This window comes from Chanos chanos, chromosome 16, assembly GCF_902362185.1.
Source record: "Chanos chanos chromosome 16, fChaCha1.1, whole genome shotgun sequence".
NCBI classification, from domain to species: domain Eukaryota; kingdom Metazoa; phylum Chordata; class Actinopteri; order Gonorynchiformes; family Chanidae; genus Chanos; species Chanos chanos.
Genome location: NC_044510.1, coordinates 3116246 through 3135863, shown reverse-complemented (window position 1 = coordinate 3135863; position 19618 = coordinate 3116246). Strand labels below are relative to the sequence as shown.

Here is a 19618-nt window from a genome sequence, read left to right as displayed (position 1 = left end):
TAATGGCAGTGAAATTAATGTTTAGCATCAGCTGCAGACATTCATTTTTGTCCCCAAATACAGTTAACTTCAATTACATTGAATTGGCCAGTAGAGGGCATTAGAGGCCCTGAGAGATGAAGTATTGAGAGCATGCTCTGAACTTGGATTGAGGGATACATAGATTCTGTCCATAATAATCAAGGGTGGATAAAGTAAAAGTAGAAGTACTCTTGCTAAAAAAAATGTGTTCTAAGTAGAGTTAAAGTATCCTTCCTGAAAAATACTTAAGTAAGAGTAAAACAGTCACTCATTTACAAGTTACAAAAACAGTTGTCACTTTAACTCTACTTAGAGTACTTTTTTTTTGCAAGAGTACTTCTACTCACTCACTCACTCACTCATTATCTAAGTAGGGTCATGGGGGGTGTTGGAGCCTATCCCAGCATTCATTTGGAAGAAGGCAGGGAAACACCCTGGACAGGTCGCCAGTCCATCGCAGAAGAGTACTTCTACTTTTACTTTATCCATCCCTGTTAACAATACATGTTTGTTTGTATTTGTGACAAATCTCCCCACCGGAGGCCCGAGGTAGGGGGAGTGGGGGAGTCTATCAAATAGTGCACCTCTAACTTTGTACATTACTAATGCAATTAGTAAAATCAGTCACACTACGAAATGCTATCAAATAAACCACAGTTCATCTGCCTCTCTTTAGCTGATCCATATAAACTCTGGACAAGAATAAGCAGAAACATGTTCTCGCTCATAAGCGAGGGAGCTCATAGAAAGCCCAGTCCACATTATTTTAGGATTAACGTTTGAGTTCTGGTAAAATGTCACTCCGTACATGCAGCCAGTCTTATGTGAAGATCGCAAGGTACATAACGTGATAATGTTTAAGAAGACGGGGAAAGCGTACACTGGCTGTGCAATGTATTTTGTTGATTTGGGAAGTCAGAATGACCAACATAGATTACTTGATTGTAAACAGAGATGGCAAAAGTACTAAAAGCAGAAGTACTCTTGCTAAAAAAAGTACTCTAAGTAGAGTTGAACTGACAACTGTTTTTGTAAAGTGTAAGTGAGTGACTATTTTACTCTGGTCCACAAATCAAGTTTTCTTTGCATATGATATTTGTAAAATGAAATCAACAACACGTGTTAGTAGAATCAAAACTGATCCAAACTGATCGCCATAGCATAATCTTCTGTAAGGCCCTGTCATTGTTTAGGACACTGATGTAGAGCAGTGCTGCTAACACATTTCAATGTGTAGAAGGAGGATGGAATCCTAAATCCCTGTATCTGAATCCATCATCCATGGGCATCATCCTCAAAGGTAAGGTTGTGATAGACAGACTTCAGGACCACACAAGCTGTGTGCCTTCTGTATGGTCTGACCAATGCATTACACATCAACTACCCAAAGTGTACACATCACACTTTTGAATCCATTCAGCAGGTAATACTCAGTTTAAGAATTACCTAAAACCAAAATGACAAACCCTTGTTACACTAGCTTCTGAAGAAGAAATTACAGGTGAAATTGCCAAATGCACACCTGTTCAGGATAATGTATTTTTTATAGTACAGCTGGATCTGGTTTTGAGAATTTTATGTTTGTTTGCTTGACATTTGACACAAGCTATAGCTTATTTTATTTTAAGTGCTGTTGTAGATTTGCATCATGTTGTTGTTAAAACTTTCACATGAATAAAGACTTGATTTACATCACTGACTGTCCTTGTTATGTATGATCTTTGCATTTACAGAGTAATGTTATAATATAGTAGATTAAAATCCCGCGACCCTAACCAGGATAAGCGGTTTAGATAATGAATGAAAAAAAAAAGGATGAATGAATGAAAATTGGTTCCTGTGAAATATTTGATAACAACAACAAAACAATATTACAGCAAAAGAATACTTTTGAGTGAGAAAGTGGTAAAGTAGGACATTAACACACATGCTTTATACATTCACCTTTTTTGTAACTGAACATGAGAAGATTTCTTATTCTCTCTTTCTGCATTTCTCTGACATTTCTCTTAAGGAGGACGTCTTATCCCATGTTCCTGTATATTTCATTTGGTTTTAAGGCGAGACACTACAGGTGAATAGGGTAAAAATTTACTAATAGATATCACCATGAAACTTCCTCAGTTGATTACTTATATTAAGACGATTGTCTTGTTTTTTTGTATTACAAGTTTTCTGAAATTTTGTGTTTAACTATGCAAATGAGGCGGTATCTAATTAAATATGCGCTAATTTGCCATGAGAAAGAAATGTCATTGTAATGTATTTGTATTGTCAAATACTCGCGTATTTGTGATGTCATTGTGTCTGGCGATCAACGTTTTAAAAGAAAAAGTCTATGCGATTGGGAAAGCCGCGTGTTTCGGAAAAGAAATGTAGTTCAAGGCAAATTAAAACATCTTGAAAATACTCATCGTCTGCTGAAATGTATGAAACGATGAAAACGAAAGACCCGACCGAATTAGTGCAACACCATAGTGCGCTAGAGAAGACTGGACTGACTACACATCACCTGTCGCATGGCCATTGATGAATCGCGACTTATCGACAAATGAGCTGACAGGCTTACACACACCTTAACCCGAATCTAAAGAGCGTCTGTGCATTGTCTTTTGTATGATTTACTTTAAGAATACGTTAATTATTTAGTTTTACCCTTTGTGCAACTTTCATTTGGCAAAGAAATGAACACCCCGAAAACGCACATGGCCCGCGAGAAAGAAAGGTTGCTGTTCGTCAATTTAAGCGCAGAGAACAAGCCATTAGCAAACATTGAGAAACGTAATTACATTTAAAACCGGAGCGAATTATTCCGTCGAAAATAGAATGCACTGAAGGTTCCACAGAATGCTGCAAAAAGTCAAAAAATGACAAAGAATGTCAGTCGTGAACCGACACTAGAGCGATCAGACAGCTGTGATATTTCTCTTCCTACATCGAGCTACTCTTCAACTCTGAAACCACCGTTGAAACTTTACTACCGACAACGAATTATTTGATCGATTAGTAACACTTTTCAAAAATATCAACTTAATATATCAAAAATATAACTTAATTCAACGGATCTTCGCCGAGGACCTACGTTAGCTCACAAAGCTATCTGCGGGGAAGCAACGAACGTCTTGCTGTATTAGCGGCTACATCATTCATATTTACAATTATATTTGAGGTTTAGACAACATCTAAAAGACGACATATTTGTAATTTTAATTAATTTTTAACTTTTGATCTTTGTGTACTGTTTATTTGATAAACATCACAAATGCAGGTTCACTTTGCCGTTTTAACAAACCGCTTTGGCCAGCTGAAACTACGGCCGGTGATTTACACCGCCAGTTTAGCTGCCGCTGCGGTGGGAGCTTTTTATTTATTTTCTAGGTTGCGGGATGACGATGGACGCAGTGACCGGGAAAAGCAAACGGCGGAGACTAAACGCCAGACAACTGACGAGGGTATCTAAACTTATTGAAAGGATTTAAATAGCATCATTAGATAAAATATGTAACTGGATTAACTAGGCTATTTAAGATTAGCTAAAAGTACTCTCCATTTGACAAAGGTGATTTAACTGATGCGCTGTCATGGTAACGTTGTATGTTTCGCTCCATCTTGGTTTTCCATTGCTGTGGCAACCGTTACTAGGTTCTTGCACGTGCGCCCCCCCCCCCTCCCCCAACAAGCAATGATCTGACAATGACAATTAGTATTAATGTTCTTTAAAGTGCACAGGCTAAATACATTCATACTGAGATGAGAACCAACAAATTAGTGTTCCCGTATTATTAAGTAACTAAAAATAGAGGTTACAAATATTCAGACCAATATTTTCAGTACTTTTGTATTGTGAACTTGTAAGGAAAACACTGCCAGGTTTTCTCAGTGCAAAAATCTGCTCTTTGCTCATTGAATCCCAGAACAGGAGTTGCAGGACAGCTCGTTTGTTTTTACCAATGTATTCTCCAGTGACGGGTCTTTTCTCTTGTATCAGTAACCATAGAGCGTGTGGGCCTAGCCATCGCTGTGGAGTGTGTCACTGATCTGACAGACGACTCCGTGAGACATCGGACTTTTGGAAAGGACACAGAGCTGTGTGATGTCACCAGAGCAGAGGTAGACATCTTTTCCCCTTTAAGAATTCTGGGTTATTGGGGCTAATGATTAAAGAAATAGCCTTGGGGAGAGTCAGAATGAAAATGCTCTGATTTGGCTTTTTTGTGGTCATTTCTCTTCTGTAGGAGCTGAATTCTCAGAACGGGCAACTGTTGCCTTTTGTCTGCAGCCCCCGATACTGTGGACCCTTGGTCGCTGTCAAAGTAATATTATTCATACTGTGCATTTTCTTAACAGAGCACTCTATTTCAATCAGTTCCATCAGTTTCTTTAATCCAACTTCCTAAGAGTTGACTTCTAGTTGGAGTCTTCTGATTGGTCTGTTTTATCTTTGGGACTGCTTTCATCACTATATGTACACTTCCATAAAAGAATATCTTGAGAGAATGTGAGAGAAAGTGAGATCTTGAAGTATGTATAGAGTGTGCATACAGTAATCTATGAATATATTGTGGTGTGTGGAGTCTTATGGTTCCAAAACGTCTGACTGACCTTTTGTGATCATATTTCCTGTATAGCAGAAGAATCCAAAGAATGAGTCTGTGCAGAAGTTTCCCTATAACATTGTGCACTGTGATCCATTGGTCATTGTTATGGTGAGAAATCATTTCTCTCTTATTTGTGTATACTGTACTTATATGTATTTCTATCTATTTATCTTTGATGATGAAGCGAGGAACTCTGGAGAATCTCAGTGTAACAGACCTCTGATTTGCCCTTTTGTTCCATAGGTGCAGAGGGCATTGAAGGAACACCTCTTTCCTTCTGTTTACAGACCATTAGACTGTGGACTCTGGATGCCAGTTACAGTAAGATTTCAGTCTCTTTCCCTGCAACAAAGGACAAGTAGAGCAGACAGAACTGTTGATTTTTAGTCTTTTTATTTCAAAAGAGTTATTTGCAAAGTCCAAGGACTGGCTCTCATCCCCAGTGCAGCATATTGTGAAAAATATTTACCCGCTCACTAGTATTTGAAGGAGGTGTTTTAGTGTTGACGGAGAAGATGTGAAATACTGTCAGTGTTTTACTACATTAAAGTTAAATGAAGTTCTTTTCCCACATTGCAGATTTTCAGATGTGTCCTCAGCACAGGAGAGAGAGCATGGTCTTCACAGAAGAATCAGGCTCCACATTTTGAACATGTTAGAGGAGTAAGTTTGGTGGAATTTCTTGTACTCTTAGTGAAGTTATTGTACACAGTTGCACTGGTAAATTTGCTTTTTGTGGAGGTAAAGGGCATGTATCTTAGTATTAATCTGCTTGTTTTCATTGTTTATTTTTGTTTCCGTGACAACAGTACCCCGCCGAAATTGAAAGCACAGACCTTGCACGATGTTTCGAGATGTCACGATTCATTCGGTTAAACGATTCAGTGGTACGCTTCCAAAACTGTTATTTACGGTTTTGAGTTCATTTTCTTTCATAAACACATATTCATGAGTGGTTGTAATTACTTTTTGTACATTTTCTGGTGTTTGTACAGTTTTGTGAGATGAAATACCAGCACCTGGACCTGGTCAGAGGAGCTATGAGCCAGCGCTGGTGGATCTCAACGCGGGAGTATTTTACCCTGAATGCAGAGGTAGTGAACTTATACATATGAAAGTGTCACAGGGTCTTCATCTATGGACTCTGTGTCACTGAACTGTCAGAAATATGGTTGTTGTTCTTCTTCAATGGTTGTTTTCAATGCTTATTCTGCAGGATCCTCCGGAGTGCTTTGCAATAGTGCAGGATGTCACTTGCGTGAAGGTAAATTCTGAGGCTCATTTATGTTGGTCTATTATCTTCTGAAGTCAGTCTTTTTCAGTCTCTTTGTTTGTCATGACCATCGAGTGTCTGTATTTTGTGTTTTAGCGCTTTCAAGGGCAAATTCTGAGGGTGACATCCTACCGCCAGGAGGCCAAGTCAGTCACCAAAAGATTTTTCGGATTCAAAGTAAGAGTTTGTCCAGCTGTCAGATGCAAAAGTCAATTTATTGTGATCCATTAATATGCAAACTGGTGTTTTAATCATGTCTGTTTGGTGTGTATCACAGCAGAAAGAGGTGACGAGGTCATACAACATTGTGTCATTTGGACGGGACGGAGTGGTAGCGTCTGAGGAGCATGAGGAGACCCACTCCATCAGAATTCCCACCGAACCAAGGCCTCCTCCAGGGTTTCCTTCAGGACCAACTCCTGGATTTGCCCCTGGACCACCTCCAGGATTTAATCCCGGACCACCTCCAGGATTTAATCCCGGAGCACCACCAGGATTTAATCCTGGACCACCGCCTGGATTTGTTCCTGGACCACCTCCAGGATTTGCCCATGGACCACCCCCAGGATTTAATCCCGGACCACCCCCAGGATTTGCCCCTGGACCACCTCCAGGATTTAATCCCGGACCACCCCCAGGATTTGCCCACGGACCACCTCCAGGATTTGCCCGTGGGCCACCGCCTGGATTTGCTCCTGGAGCACCTCCAGGATTTGCCTATGGACCACCCCCAGGATCTGCCTGTAGGCCACCCCCTGGATTTAATCCCGGACCACCCCCTGGAATTAATCCCAGACAGCCTCCAGGATTCGCCTCTGGACCACCCCCTGGCTTTGCCTGTAGGCCACCCCCAGGATTTGCACCTGGACCACCCCCGGGATTTGCACCTGGTCCACCCCCGGGATTTGCACCTGGACCACCACCTGGACTTTAATCTTGCACAACCCCTGGTTTTAATCCCTCACCACCACCAGGAATTTCCACGGATTCAGCTCCTGTATTTTACCCAGGACCACCCTCTGGATCTACCCCTCGACCACCACCACCAGGATTTGCACCAAATTCAACCACTGGATATGTCCCTGGACCACAAGCTGGATTTGCTCCTGGACCACCCCCATGGTTTTCCACAAATCAATCCCAGGGTTCTCTCACAGACTGTCCTTGGGATTTGGCTGTGGACCAGCCCCTGGAATTGCCCCAACTCAGCCCCCAGCATTTGCCCCAGGTTCCCCCACAGGTCCATCCCTAGGCCCTGATTCAAGAGATTTCACAGGTGCTGCTGGCCCTCAGGTAAAAAAGCTTCTCTTTCCATTGGTCGGAACTAACATGTCTGCTCCAAAACAGTTTTTGCTATGGTTTTGCTATGGTTGTTAGATTCTTACAATGTTCTGAGTGTTTCATCTCATTTGTAACCAAATGGTGTTTTTTCTCAGCAGATCTTTGCACATGTACCAGTTGAGGCCATAGAGGAGCCTTCCATATGGTGAGTTTTCCCTTGTCCTCTGCAGTTGTTGTTAAAAGTAATGTGTGAAATTTAAAAAAAAAAAAACAACTTCAACCTCGGTCTATATATATATGGTACACATCACCTTTGTGATACATCAAGTGACAAGTGGATTTAATCAAGGGGAAAGTTTTCAACTGTTTTGTTTGTTGGTTGGTTACAGTCTGTATTCCCAAAGCCTTGGAATCCAGGATTTTCCTCTGAGACTCTCTGGCCTTTTTGAAGCTTTTACTGTAAGTGTGAGGAGCCTTCTCTCCATGAGAGTTAACATTGGAATATTTCTCTTATGTGCAGCACACCAGGATTTTGCTCTGTCTTATGATATCTCCATCTTTCTCTTTAATCCTCAGATGCTAACGATGGATCAGCAGAAGCAGAACTTTGCCAGTTTGACTGTAAGTGGTTCTGAGCAGACTAGTCTCTTTATTCAGGAGTAGGAGTATTCAAGCTCCTTCCTTTTCAAACCCAGGCCTGAGGACCCACTGAATAGCACATGTCCAATGTAGCCCATGTCCATGTGAATGTTCCTCCTTTACATCATTTAGAGGGTGCTGACTGCTAGACCAGTTCTATCAGGTGCATTAGTGATGGGTTAATGAATTTTTGTCCTGTGGATCTTCACAAGTGGATCTGAAAAATGCTGTTTTAAGACAATAACCAGTGTTTTAGAACTGAATTTGCATATTTATCAGTATTGTAACTCACGTGTGTCCCCTCAGGACCGACGGACACTTCAGCAGATTTATGACCAGCTTGTGCTCTGCGTCCAAACTCCAGCCAATCATAGAGCGATACGAGCTGATCTGGCAGAAGGCGGGGTGTCTAAATGAACATTTTCTACGATTTCATAGACGCCCTCCCTCGTTACCAGCTCTCTTCAGTCCTTCATTCTGCATTCTTTTTCTTCCTTCTGTCCACATCATCATACATTCATCCTTTAATTTCCCCTTTTATTTTGGAACAATAAATGATGGAGCACTATCATCAGTTTGTTGTGTCAGTTTTAGTACACGACTGTAAGACTTAGTTGTGATTCAAGTCCTATCCAAGGATTTGATTTACTCTTTGGGAATTTCTTAAAATTTTGATGAGTTTCACATACTGAATCATGTGTCAGCATACCCAAATAAGTGAAGATTCTATGAATTTGTACGTGAAAAAGTGCAGTGAACATTTACACCTTGTGTTCTCTAAGTTCTTACTCACGGTATGAGGGGTTTTTTTTATTACTGTTCTTCAAACAACAGTGAAACTAGGCCGATAAAAGAGATATAGCAGATGGCTTTTTTTTATATTTTCCCCCAAGACATTAAGTATAAGAAATCACATCACTCTAATTACAGATTTTCTCTAAATTTACTTGATGAAAGTGTGAGTTACATTTTTTCTTGTCCTTTCCCACTTTCACTAATACAATATGTTTTTTTTTTTTGTTTTTTTTACCTGAAAACACTTTTAGAGAAGCCAAAGCAAAGTTACCCTTAGTGTAAGATAGAGAAAGTAATAAAAAATATAGAGACTTTCTGCTGTCTTTTCTTGAGAGGACAGTTATCAAATCTGGGTTCTCAGCCCCTGGTCCAAGAGACAGATTTGTGTGTCTGTAGTAAAAGGTGAACTGTTTTCCTGGTGAAAGGAGACATTCATTTTTAGCTCTCTGTTTTTGTGATGCAGTTTTGTCTCATATACTCTCCCCACACGGCTTCAGACAGTACACATAAGAGAGTCACAGTGTACAGTCTCACACAGGATCAGCTCAGATGTGGAGTGGAATGACTGATCAGTATGAGATTGAACAGCTTTACTGGAGTGTGTTTTCCTGTTTGAGACTGACGTGGTGATGAAATGTAATTGATAATGTTTTCTTGAAATAACCTGATGAAGACAATGATCAATTTTTTCTTATTATAGTCAGCCCAACACATTCGTGGGTTTAACTTTCACAGATTCGATTATTCACGAGTTTAACATCAATAATTAAATGGGATTTTTTTTTTTAGTTTTGTGGACCGCAGCTGATGCATGTAGAGCCGAAAATGTAAATGTGATACTCCTCCATAATTTTGTGTCCCTTCCAGGATGCTATAGACTTTTTTTTACATTATTATTCATGCCGTTGCATTGAGATAATTTGCCACTATACCTTTAAGAGGAGTTATTGAGTAACATAGTGAAGTTCTTGTCAGTATAATAGAGAGTTTGTGTAGAAAAAATAAAACTTAATGAGAGAAGAGAAAAGAGCGAGATAAAATGTCAGAGTGACGTGTATTTTTATGCTGTTACAGAATAAACTACAGAGATGACAAAAGTAAAAGTAGAAGTACTTTTGCTTAAAAAAAAAAATGACACTTGGTAGAGTTAAAATATCCCTCCTGAAAAATACTTGAGTAAATACTTGAGTCCTCATTATTATCACGGGTTTTGATATGACATATGCTATCATATTAAAGTGGTACATTGTGATGCATGTTGGGGGGGGGCAGATGGGTGGAGCTACCCAGCATGCTTTGGGGCGCTGGACTGTTTAACCCCAGTTTGCTATTGTTCAGTTTATGTTTCCCATAGAAGTGTATGTGTATTGTTCGTCATGTAGTCTTTGTGTTGTGTTGTTAATTCTTCTGACAGGTTAATGTTATCTGCGTACCGTAAATGTAATTGTCTGCGTGAATGATGTACTTTCCTCCTATTGTATTAGCATGTTATGTATGTTACTTCCTGGTTTGTGCTGTTGCAAAGTAAAAGGCAGTGTCATCACTCTGGAGAAAACCCAGAAGCTCATTAGTAAATGGTGATGTGATTTACACTCTACAGTAAGGCTCTCTTTTTTCCAGCTGGTAACTAATAAATAAATGGTCATAAAAACGAGATGAAGCTGACAGTTTAACATGCTCACTGATAAAGGGACTACATGAAGTAAGCTAAGCAACTAGCAAGATCTGAGATTTATCAGAATAGATGGATGAAAAGTGCTGCAGGAACATGATCTTGCCAAATAGTGAGCCCACATTAATATATGAAAACTGTGTTACAACTCGCTTATAATTGTTCATGAATGATTTATAAAGTGTTTACAACCTAATTAATAAGCTAATCGTAAGCCATTTATGAATCCTTTATAAGGGTAGTCTTATTGTAAAGGGGTACCTATGTAAATATGTATTTATAGTGTATACAGGCAGTTCCTGGGTTACCAGTGGACTGTCAAAAAAGTCTATTATATTAAAAATATAAATGAAATACAATGGTTTGTAATAACGAATGCACACACTACTTTGTGACGCTCATGAAAACATTGCGTGGCTTCAGCGGTTCGTCTGGTCGAGGAAGGAGAACGCCGTCTGCCATTATACCAAGACAAACATTTGAGTAACTGATGCTAAATAAGCACCGTATGTACATGTTCCTACAGATTCGACTTAAAGACAGACTTAGGGAACGGATGTTGTTCGTAACCCGGGGACTGCTTGTAGTTTTATGAAGATTGGTGTATAACTTAATTTGCATTGTTTGATTGGATAATGTTTTTAAGGAATGACATTCTCTATTCATGCGTGTCCAGGTTCAGCTAAATGCAGACAAGACCAAGGCAATGTGTCCTTATCTTCTAAATGAAGACCAGTCCTCAGGTACTTCACTTGGTTCTTACAGGACTTTCCAAGAGAAATTAGACGGCATCCTCCTAATCTTTTTTGACTCTCGCATCGTTAGCTTTGTACATATCTTCACATGTCACCACTGGGATTTTCATTGTTCATAGTTAAGAAGGAGGGCACAATCCTATGTCCCTGTATCTGAATCCATCATCCATGGGCATCATCCTCAAAGGTACGGTTGTGATGGACAAACTTCAGGATTGACAAGGTAAGAGGCCAGAGCTTATAAGTTTAGCTAAAGGCTCAGATATTGCAGTTGTCATGTCTTGCGGGACGCAGCTGAGGGCAGTGGCTCTGATAAGATGAGTTGTCCGAGTGGGTCAGGGCATGGACTGCTGATCCACTGTGCTTATCCCATCCTTGTCAGTGTGACTGTCTTTAAATGAAGTGGAGCCTGTATCAGGCATCAGCCCCCGAAGGCAGCTTTCAGAAAAGTTTGGGCTCGTGGGGAGCAGTAATTAAATGCCTTTCTGTGCTCTGTGACTGTCAGGCAAGAGCATCTGAACTTGTGTGTGGAATGAGGTGATCTGAATTTTCTCGTGGGACTGCGAAGAATAGAGGGCATGTTCGGTTCTTTGTTCCTCTTGCGCCGTTCCATCACCACCCAAACCTCTGCACAGGCCTGTCTTACTCACTTGAAGCACAGACCACAAAGCGGATGCTGTATCAGCCTAATATGTGTTGTTTCGACCCTTTCCAGCAATACTGACCTGGTCCAAACCAGCTAAAGGATGCTTAGCAGAGGATGGTTTCGATCCATCGACCTCTGGGTTATGGGCCCAGCACGCTTCCGCTGCGCCACTCTGCTCGCCAACACCCCAGATGGGACTCGAACCCACAATCCCTGGCTTAGGAGGCCAGTGCCTTATCCATTAGGCCACTGGGGCTGGTTGTCCTTTCCTTTTTGCTCTTATTATTAACGTTAGCCATTGTTGCCAATTAGACTAGATCAAGTGTCAACTAAACGTGGACACGTTTGATGGTTCCAGAAAGTTCTGGTCATCGTGGTCAGCATGCAGTGTCTGAAAAGAGTACACCTATAGTATGTATTGTATTAGGACTGGGATGCCAGTCTCCTAGTGTAAGGTGATCCATTTAGCATTCAAGAAGAAGCAGGGTCAAAAAACAGATTTTCCACAGGTTGAATAGCACAACAAGACGTGGCAGGAAAGTCAGAAAAGGTCCCACCGAAATTTAAACTTGGATTGCTGGATTTAGAGTTCAGAGTACTAACTGTTACACCACGGAACCACCTAAGCGCACATGTTGGTCATTGTGGAATAAAGGTATAAAGATAAATGTGCAAAAACAAATTATTTCATTTTAGGATATATATATATATATATATACATATATATATATATATATATATATGCCAAAAATATTTGGGGAAAAACACGCTGTAGTTTTGATTATTTAATCAGACTTTTCATGTCTAACATTCAAAAGCACAAAATTGTCAATTCCAAAATCATAGTTTGTTTGTTTTTTTAGTAACATGTTTTTTCATATATTGTAAGAAATGATAAATTCACTGGCATCACACATTAACATCATCATAACAGAAAATTCACTATGAAGTTTTCTATGTGAACTCATGCTAATTGCAAGATTAAATATGCAAGAATTTTATTTGTAATATCATACAGTTTGGAATTCTTATTCATGCTGGTTTTCCCTGCCTGTAGTCAACACAATGTGCAATACACAATGTATAACTTAATCAACAGTAGCATGAGAATATAATAAGAATATTCAACACAACACAGTGTACAGTACAGACAATATACAATATACCATCCAATACACGGCCATATTTGATTTGTTACCTGCCTGTTTTGGAGGTTACTTCTGATAATAGCATCTGCTAAATGAATAAATGTAAATGCAAGTATACGATCACCATCCACTTTATTAGATACACCTTCCTTGGGCATACACTCACTTTATGAGGTTTGTCTACCATATGGGTAAACTATATAGGTGTCTACTATAGTTTGTAGCCCGTCTCTACCTCTATCCTGCTCATCAACAGTCAGATTCTGACCAAAGGGCCACTGTTGACTGGATGCAGTGTGTTATAACAGACTGTTTGTAAAACTGCCCCTCTGTCCCAGTGTGTGCTGTGTAGCAGTGTTCTGTTCTTTGTACACAGACAGACCTCTGTCATCTCTCTGACCTCTAAAGTAACATAGCATTTGGTAATATCTTGTCCTCGATGGTACACTTAAATAATCTATTTTCATTTTGAGCATTCCTATCAAGACATAAACATTCTCAAACCCCTAACTGTGATGTGTAATTATATTAAACACACACACACAAATATAAAACACGTGAATTCATGCTCGCTATGGTATCCATTCTCCTTAATGGCAGTGAAATTAATGTTTAGCATCAGCTGCAGACATTCATTTTTGTCCCCAAATACAGTTAACTTCAATTACATTGAATTGGCCAGTAGAGGGCATTAGAGGCCATGAGAGATGAAGTATTGAGAGCATGCTCTGAACTTGGATTGAGGGATACATAGATTCTGTCCATAATAATCAAGGGTGGATAAAGTAAAAGTAGAAGTACTCTTGCTAAAAAAAAATGTGTTCTAAGTAGAGTTAAAGTATCCTTCCTGAAAAATACTTAAGTAAGAGTAAAACAGTCACTCATTTGCAATTTACAAAAACAGTTGTCACTTTAACTCTACTTAGAGTACTTTTTTTTGCAAGAGTACTTCTACTCACTCACTCACTCACTCACTCATTATCTAAGTAGGGTCATGGGGGTGTTGGAGCCTATCCCAGCATTCATTGGGCAGAAGGCAGGGAAACACCCTGGACAGGTCGCCAGTCCATCGCAGAAGAGTACTTCTACTTTTACTTTATCCATCCCTGTTAACAATACATGTTTGTTTGTATTTGTGACAAATCTCCCCACCGGAGGCTGTTGTAGATTTTCATCATGTTTTTGTTAAAACTTTCACATAAATAAATAAAGACTTGATTTGCATCACTGCCTGTCCTCGTTATGTATTTGCATCACTGCCTGTCCTTGTTATGTATGATGTTTGCATTTACAGAGTAATGTTATAAGTCAGTAGATTGAAACTGGTTCCTGTGAAATATTTGGCATGAAAAACAGTGAATTATATTTGATAAGAACTTGACATAGCCTAATCAGTGCTATAAGCATAAACTAGCAGGTTTAAGCAAGTGTGTATTACTTACTTTACCTAGAAAACAAAACAAAAAAACCTCAGAACAAATAAAGAAACCCAAACAACAACAACAACAACAACAAAACGATTTTACAGCAAAAGAATACGTTTGAGTGAGAAAGTGGTGAAGTAGGACATTAACATACATGCTTTATACATATACCTATTTTTGTAACTGAAAATGAGAAAAATTTCTCTTTCTCTTTCTGTATTTCTCGGACATTTCTCTTAAGGAGGACGTCTTATCCCATGTTCCTGTATATTTCATTTGGCTTTAAGGCGAGACTCTACAGGTGAATAAGGTAAACATTTTAACTAATAGATGTCACCATGGAACTTCCTCAGCTGATTACTTATAGCCTACTATTTTTAATATTACAAGTTTTCTGAAAATTTATGTTTAAATTTGCAAATGAGGCGGTATATAATTAAATATGTGCTAATTTGTCATGAGAAAGAAATACTCGCGTATTTGTAATGGCACTGTGTCTGGCGATCGACATTTTAAAAGAAAGAATCTATGCGATTGGGAAGGCCACGTGTTTCAGAAAAGAAATCCACTTCAAGGCCAATTAAAACCTCTTGAAAATACTCGTCGTCGGCTGAAATGTATGAAACGATGAAAACGAAAGACCCGACCGAATTAGTGCAACACCATAGTGCGCTAGAGAGGACTGGACTTACTACACATCACCTGTCGCATGGCCATTGATGAATTGCGACTTATCGACAAATGAGCTGACAGGCTTACACACACCTTAACCCGATTCTAAAGAGCGTCTGTGCATTGTCTTTTGTATGATTTACTTTAAGAGGACGTTAATTATTTAGTTTTACCCTTTGTGCAACTTTCATTTGGCAAAGAAATGAACACCCCGAAAACGCACATGGCCCGCGAGAAAGAAAGGTTGCTGTTCGTCAATTTAAGCGCAGAGAACAAGCCATTAGCAAACATTGAGAAACGTAATTACATTTTCGAATTATGCCGTCGAAAATAGAATGCACTGAACGTTCCACAGAATGCTGCAAAAAGCCAAAAAATGACAAAGAATCTCAGTCGTGAACCGACACCAAAGCGATCAGACAGCTGTGATATTTCTCTTCCTACATCAAGCTACTCTTCAACTCTGAAACCACCGTTGAAACTTTACTACCGACAACGAATTATTTGATCGATTAGTAACACTTTTCAAAAATATCAATTTAATATATCAAAAATATAACTTAATTCAACGGATCTTCGCCGAGGACCTACGTTAGCTCACAAAGATATCTGCGGGGAAGCAGCGAACGTCTTGCTGTATTAGCGGCTACATCATTCATATTTATAATTACATTTGAGGTTTAGACAACATCTAAAAGACGACATATTTGTAATTTTAATTAATTTTTAACTTTTGATCTTTGTGTACTGTTTATACATAACATCACAAATGCAGGTTCACTTTGCCGTTTTAACAAACCGCTTTGGCCAGCTGAAACTACGGCCGGTGATTTATACCGCCAGTTTAGCTGCCGCTGCGGTGGGAGCTTTTTATTTGTTTTCTAGGTTGCGGGATGACGATGGACGCAGTGACCGGGAAAAGCAAACGGCGGAGACTAAACGCCAGACAACTGACGAGGGTATCTAAACTTATTTAAAGGATTTAAATAGCATCATTAGATAAAATATGTAACTGGATTAACTAGGCTATTTAAGATTAGCTAAAAGTACTCTTCATTTGACAAAGGTGATTTAATTGATGCGCTGCCATGGTAACGTTCTATGTTTCGCTCCATCTTGGTTTTCCATTGCTGTGGCAACCGTTACTAAGTTTTTGCACGTGCGCCGTGAGCACCCCCCCCCCCCCAAAAAACGAGCAATGATCTGACAATGACAATTAGTATTAATGTTCTTTAAAGTACACAGGCTAAATACATTCATACTGAGATGAGAACCAACAAATTAGTGTTCCTGTATTATTAAGTAACTAAAAATAGAGGTTTCAAATATTCAGACCAATATTTTCAGTACTTTTGTATTGTGAACTTGTAAGGAAAACACTGCTAGGTTGTCTCAGTGCAAAAATCTGCTCTTTGCTCATTGAATCCCAGAACAGGAGTTGCAGGACAGCTCGTTTGTTTTTACCAATGTATTCTCCAGTGACGGGTCGTTTCTCTTGTATCAGTAACCATAGAGAGTGTGGGCCTAGCCATCGCTGTGGAGTGTGTCACCGATCTGACAGACGACTCCGTGAGACATCGGACTTTTGGAAAGGACGCAGAGCTGTGTGATGTCACCAAAGCAGAGGTAGACATCTTTTCCCCTTTAAGAATTCTGGGTTATTGGGGCTAATGATTAAAGAAATAGCCTTGGGGAGAGTCAGAATGAAAATGTTCTGATTTGGCTTTTTTATGGTCATTTCTCTTCTGTAGGAGCTGAATTCTCAGAACGGGCAACTGTTGCCTTTTGTCTACAGCCCCCGATACTGTGGACCCTTGGTCGCTGTCAAAGTAATATTGTTCATACTGTGCATTTTCTTAACAGAGCACTCTATTTCAGTCAGTTCCATCAGTTTCTTTAATCCAACTTCCTAAGAGTTGACTTCTAGTTGGAGTCTTCTGATTGGTCTGTTTTATCTTCGGGACTGCTTTCATCACTATATGTACACTTCCATAAAAGAATATTTTGAGAGAATGTGAGAGAAAGTGAGATCTTGAAGTATGTATAGAGTGTGCATACAGTAATCTATGAATATATTGTGGTGTGTGGAGTCTTATGGTTCCAAAACGTCTGACTAATCTTTTGTGATCATATTTCCTGTATAGCAGAAGAATCCAAAGAATGAGTCTGTGCAGAAGTTTCCCTATAACATTGTGCACTGTGATCCATTGGTCGTTGTTATGGTGAGAAATCATTTCTCTCTTATTTGTGTATACTGTACTTATATGTATTTCTATCTATTTATCTTTGATGATGAAGCGAGGAACTTTGGAGAATCTCAGTGTAACAGACCTCTGATTTGCCCTTTTGTTCCATAGGTGCAGAGGGCATTGAAGGAACAACTCTTTCCTTCTGTTTACAGACCATTAGACTGTGGACTCTGGATGCCAGTTACAGTAAGATTTCAGTCTCTTTCCCTGCAACAAAGGACAAGTAGAGCAGACAGAACTGTTGATTTTTAGTCTTTTTGTTTCAAAAGAGTTATTTGCAAAGTCCAAGGACTGGCTCTCATCCCCAGTGCTGCATATTGTGAAAAATATTTACCCGCTCACTAGCATTTGAAGGAGGTGTTTTAGTGTTGACGGAGAAGATGTGAACTACTGTCTGTGTTTTACTACATTAAAGTTTAATGAAGTTCTTTTCCCACATTGCAGATTTTCAGATGTGTCCTCAGCACAGGAGAGAGAGCATGGTCATCACAGAAGAATCAGGCTCCACATTTTGAACATGTTAGAGGAGTAAGTTTGGTGGAATTTCTTGTACTCTTAGTGAAGTTATTGTACACAGTTGCACTGGTAAATTTGCTGTTTGTGGAGGTAAAGGGCATGTATCTTCGTATTAATCTGCTTGTTTTCATTGTTTATTTTTGTTTCCGTGACAACAGTACCCCGCCGAAATTGAAAGCACAGACCTTGCACGATGTTTCGAGATGTCACGATTCATTCGGTTAAACGATTCAGTGGTACGCTTCCAAAACTGTTATTTACGGATTTGAGTTCATTTTCTTTCATAAACACATATTCATGAGTGGTTTTAATTACTTTTTGTACATTTTCTGGTGTTTGTACAGTTTTGTGAGATGAAATACCAGCACCTGGACCTGGTCAGAGGAGCTATGAGCCAGCGCTGGTGGATCTCAACGCGGGAGTATTTTACCCTGAATGCAGAGGTAGTGAACTTATACATATGAAAGTGTCACAGGGTCTTCATCTATGGCCTCTGTGTCACTGAACTGTAAGAAATATGTTTGTTGTTCTTCTTCAATGTTTGTTTTCAATGCTTATTCTCCAGGATCCTCCGGAGTGCTTTGCAATAGTGCAGGATGTCACTTGCATGAAGGTAAATTCTGAGGCTCATTTATGTTGGTCTATTATCTTCTGAAGTCAGTCTTTTTCAGTCTCTTTGTTTGTCATGACCATCGAGTGTCTGTATTTTGTGTTTTAGCGCTTTCAAGGGCAAATTCTGAGGGTGACATCCTACCGCCAGGAGGCCAAGTCAGTCACCAAAAGGTTTTTTGGATTCAAAGTAAGAGTTTGTCCAGCTGTCAGATGCAAAAGTCAATTTATTGTGATCCATTAATATGCAAACTGGTGTTTTAATCATGTCTGTTTGGTGTGTATCACAGCAGAAAAAGGTGACGAGGTCATACAACATTATGTCATTTGGACGGGACGGAGTGGTGGCGTTTGAGGAGCATGAGGAGACCCACTCCATCAGAATTCCCACCGAACCAAGGCCTCCTCCAGGGTTTCCTTCAGGACCAACTCCTGGATTTGCCCCTGGACCACCTCCAGGATTTAATCCCGGACCACCTCCAGGATTTAATCCCGGAGCACCACCAGGATTTAATCCTGGACCACCACCTGGATTTGTTCCTGGACCACCTCCAGGATTTGCCCATGGACCACCTCCAGGATTTAATCCCGGACCACCTCCAGGATTTAATCCCGGAGCACCACCAGGATTTAATCCTGGACCACCACCTGGATTTGTTCCTGGACCACCTCCAGGATTTGCCCATGGACCACCCCCAGGATTTGCCTGTAGGCCACCCCCTGGATTTAATCCCGGACCACCCCCTGGATTTAATCCCAGACCACCTCCTGGATTTGCCCCTGGACCACCTCCAGGATTTAATCCCGGACCACCCCCAGGATTTGCCCGTGGGCCACCGCCTGGATTTGCTCCTGGACCACCTCCAGGATTTGCGTATGGACCACCCCCAGGATCTGCCTGTAGGCCACCCCCTGGATTTAATCCCGGACCACCCCCTGGATTTAATCCCAGACCACCTCCAGGATTCGCCTCTGGACCACCCCCTGGCTTTGCCTGTAGGCCACCCCCAGGATTTGCACCTGGACCACAACCAGGATTTGCACCTCGTCCACCCCCGGGATTTGCACCTGGTCCACCCCCGGGATTTCCACCTGGACCACCACCTGGACTTTAATCTTGCACAACCCCTGGTTTTAATCCCTCACCACCACCAGGAATTTCCACGGATTCAGCTCCTGTATTTAACCCTGGACCATCCACCGGATCTACCCCTCGACCACCACCACCAGGATTTGCACCAAATTCAAGTTCAAGTTCAAGTTCAAGTTTATTTAGAGCCCAATATCACTGTTTACAGTCTCAAGGGGCTTTACAGGCCA

The 19618-nt window shown here is 40.4% G+C and overlaps 1 non-coding gene across 1 annotated transcript; it reads right to left on the bottom strand.

The window, feature by feature from the left end:
- Positions 1–11863: 11863 nt before the first annotated feature.
- trnar-ccu (transfer RNA arginine (anticodon CCU)) lies at positions 11864–11936 on the bottom strand. The gene has a single exon. It is a non-coding gene; the product is annotated as a tRNA-Arg (tRNA).
- Between the last annotated feature and the right edge of the window lie 7682 nt (positions 11937–19618).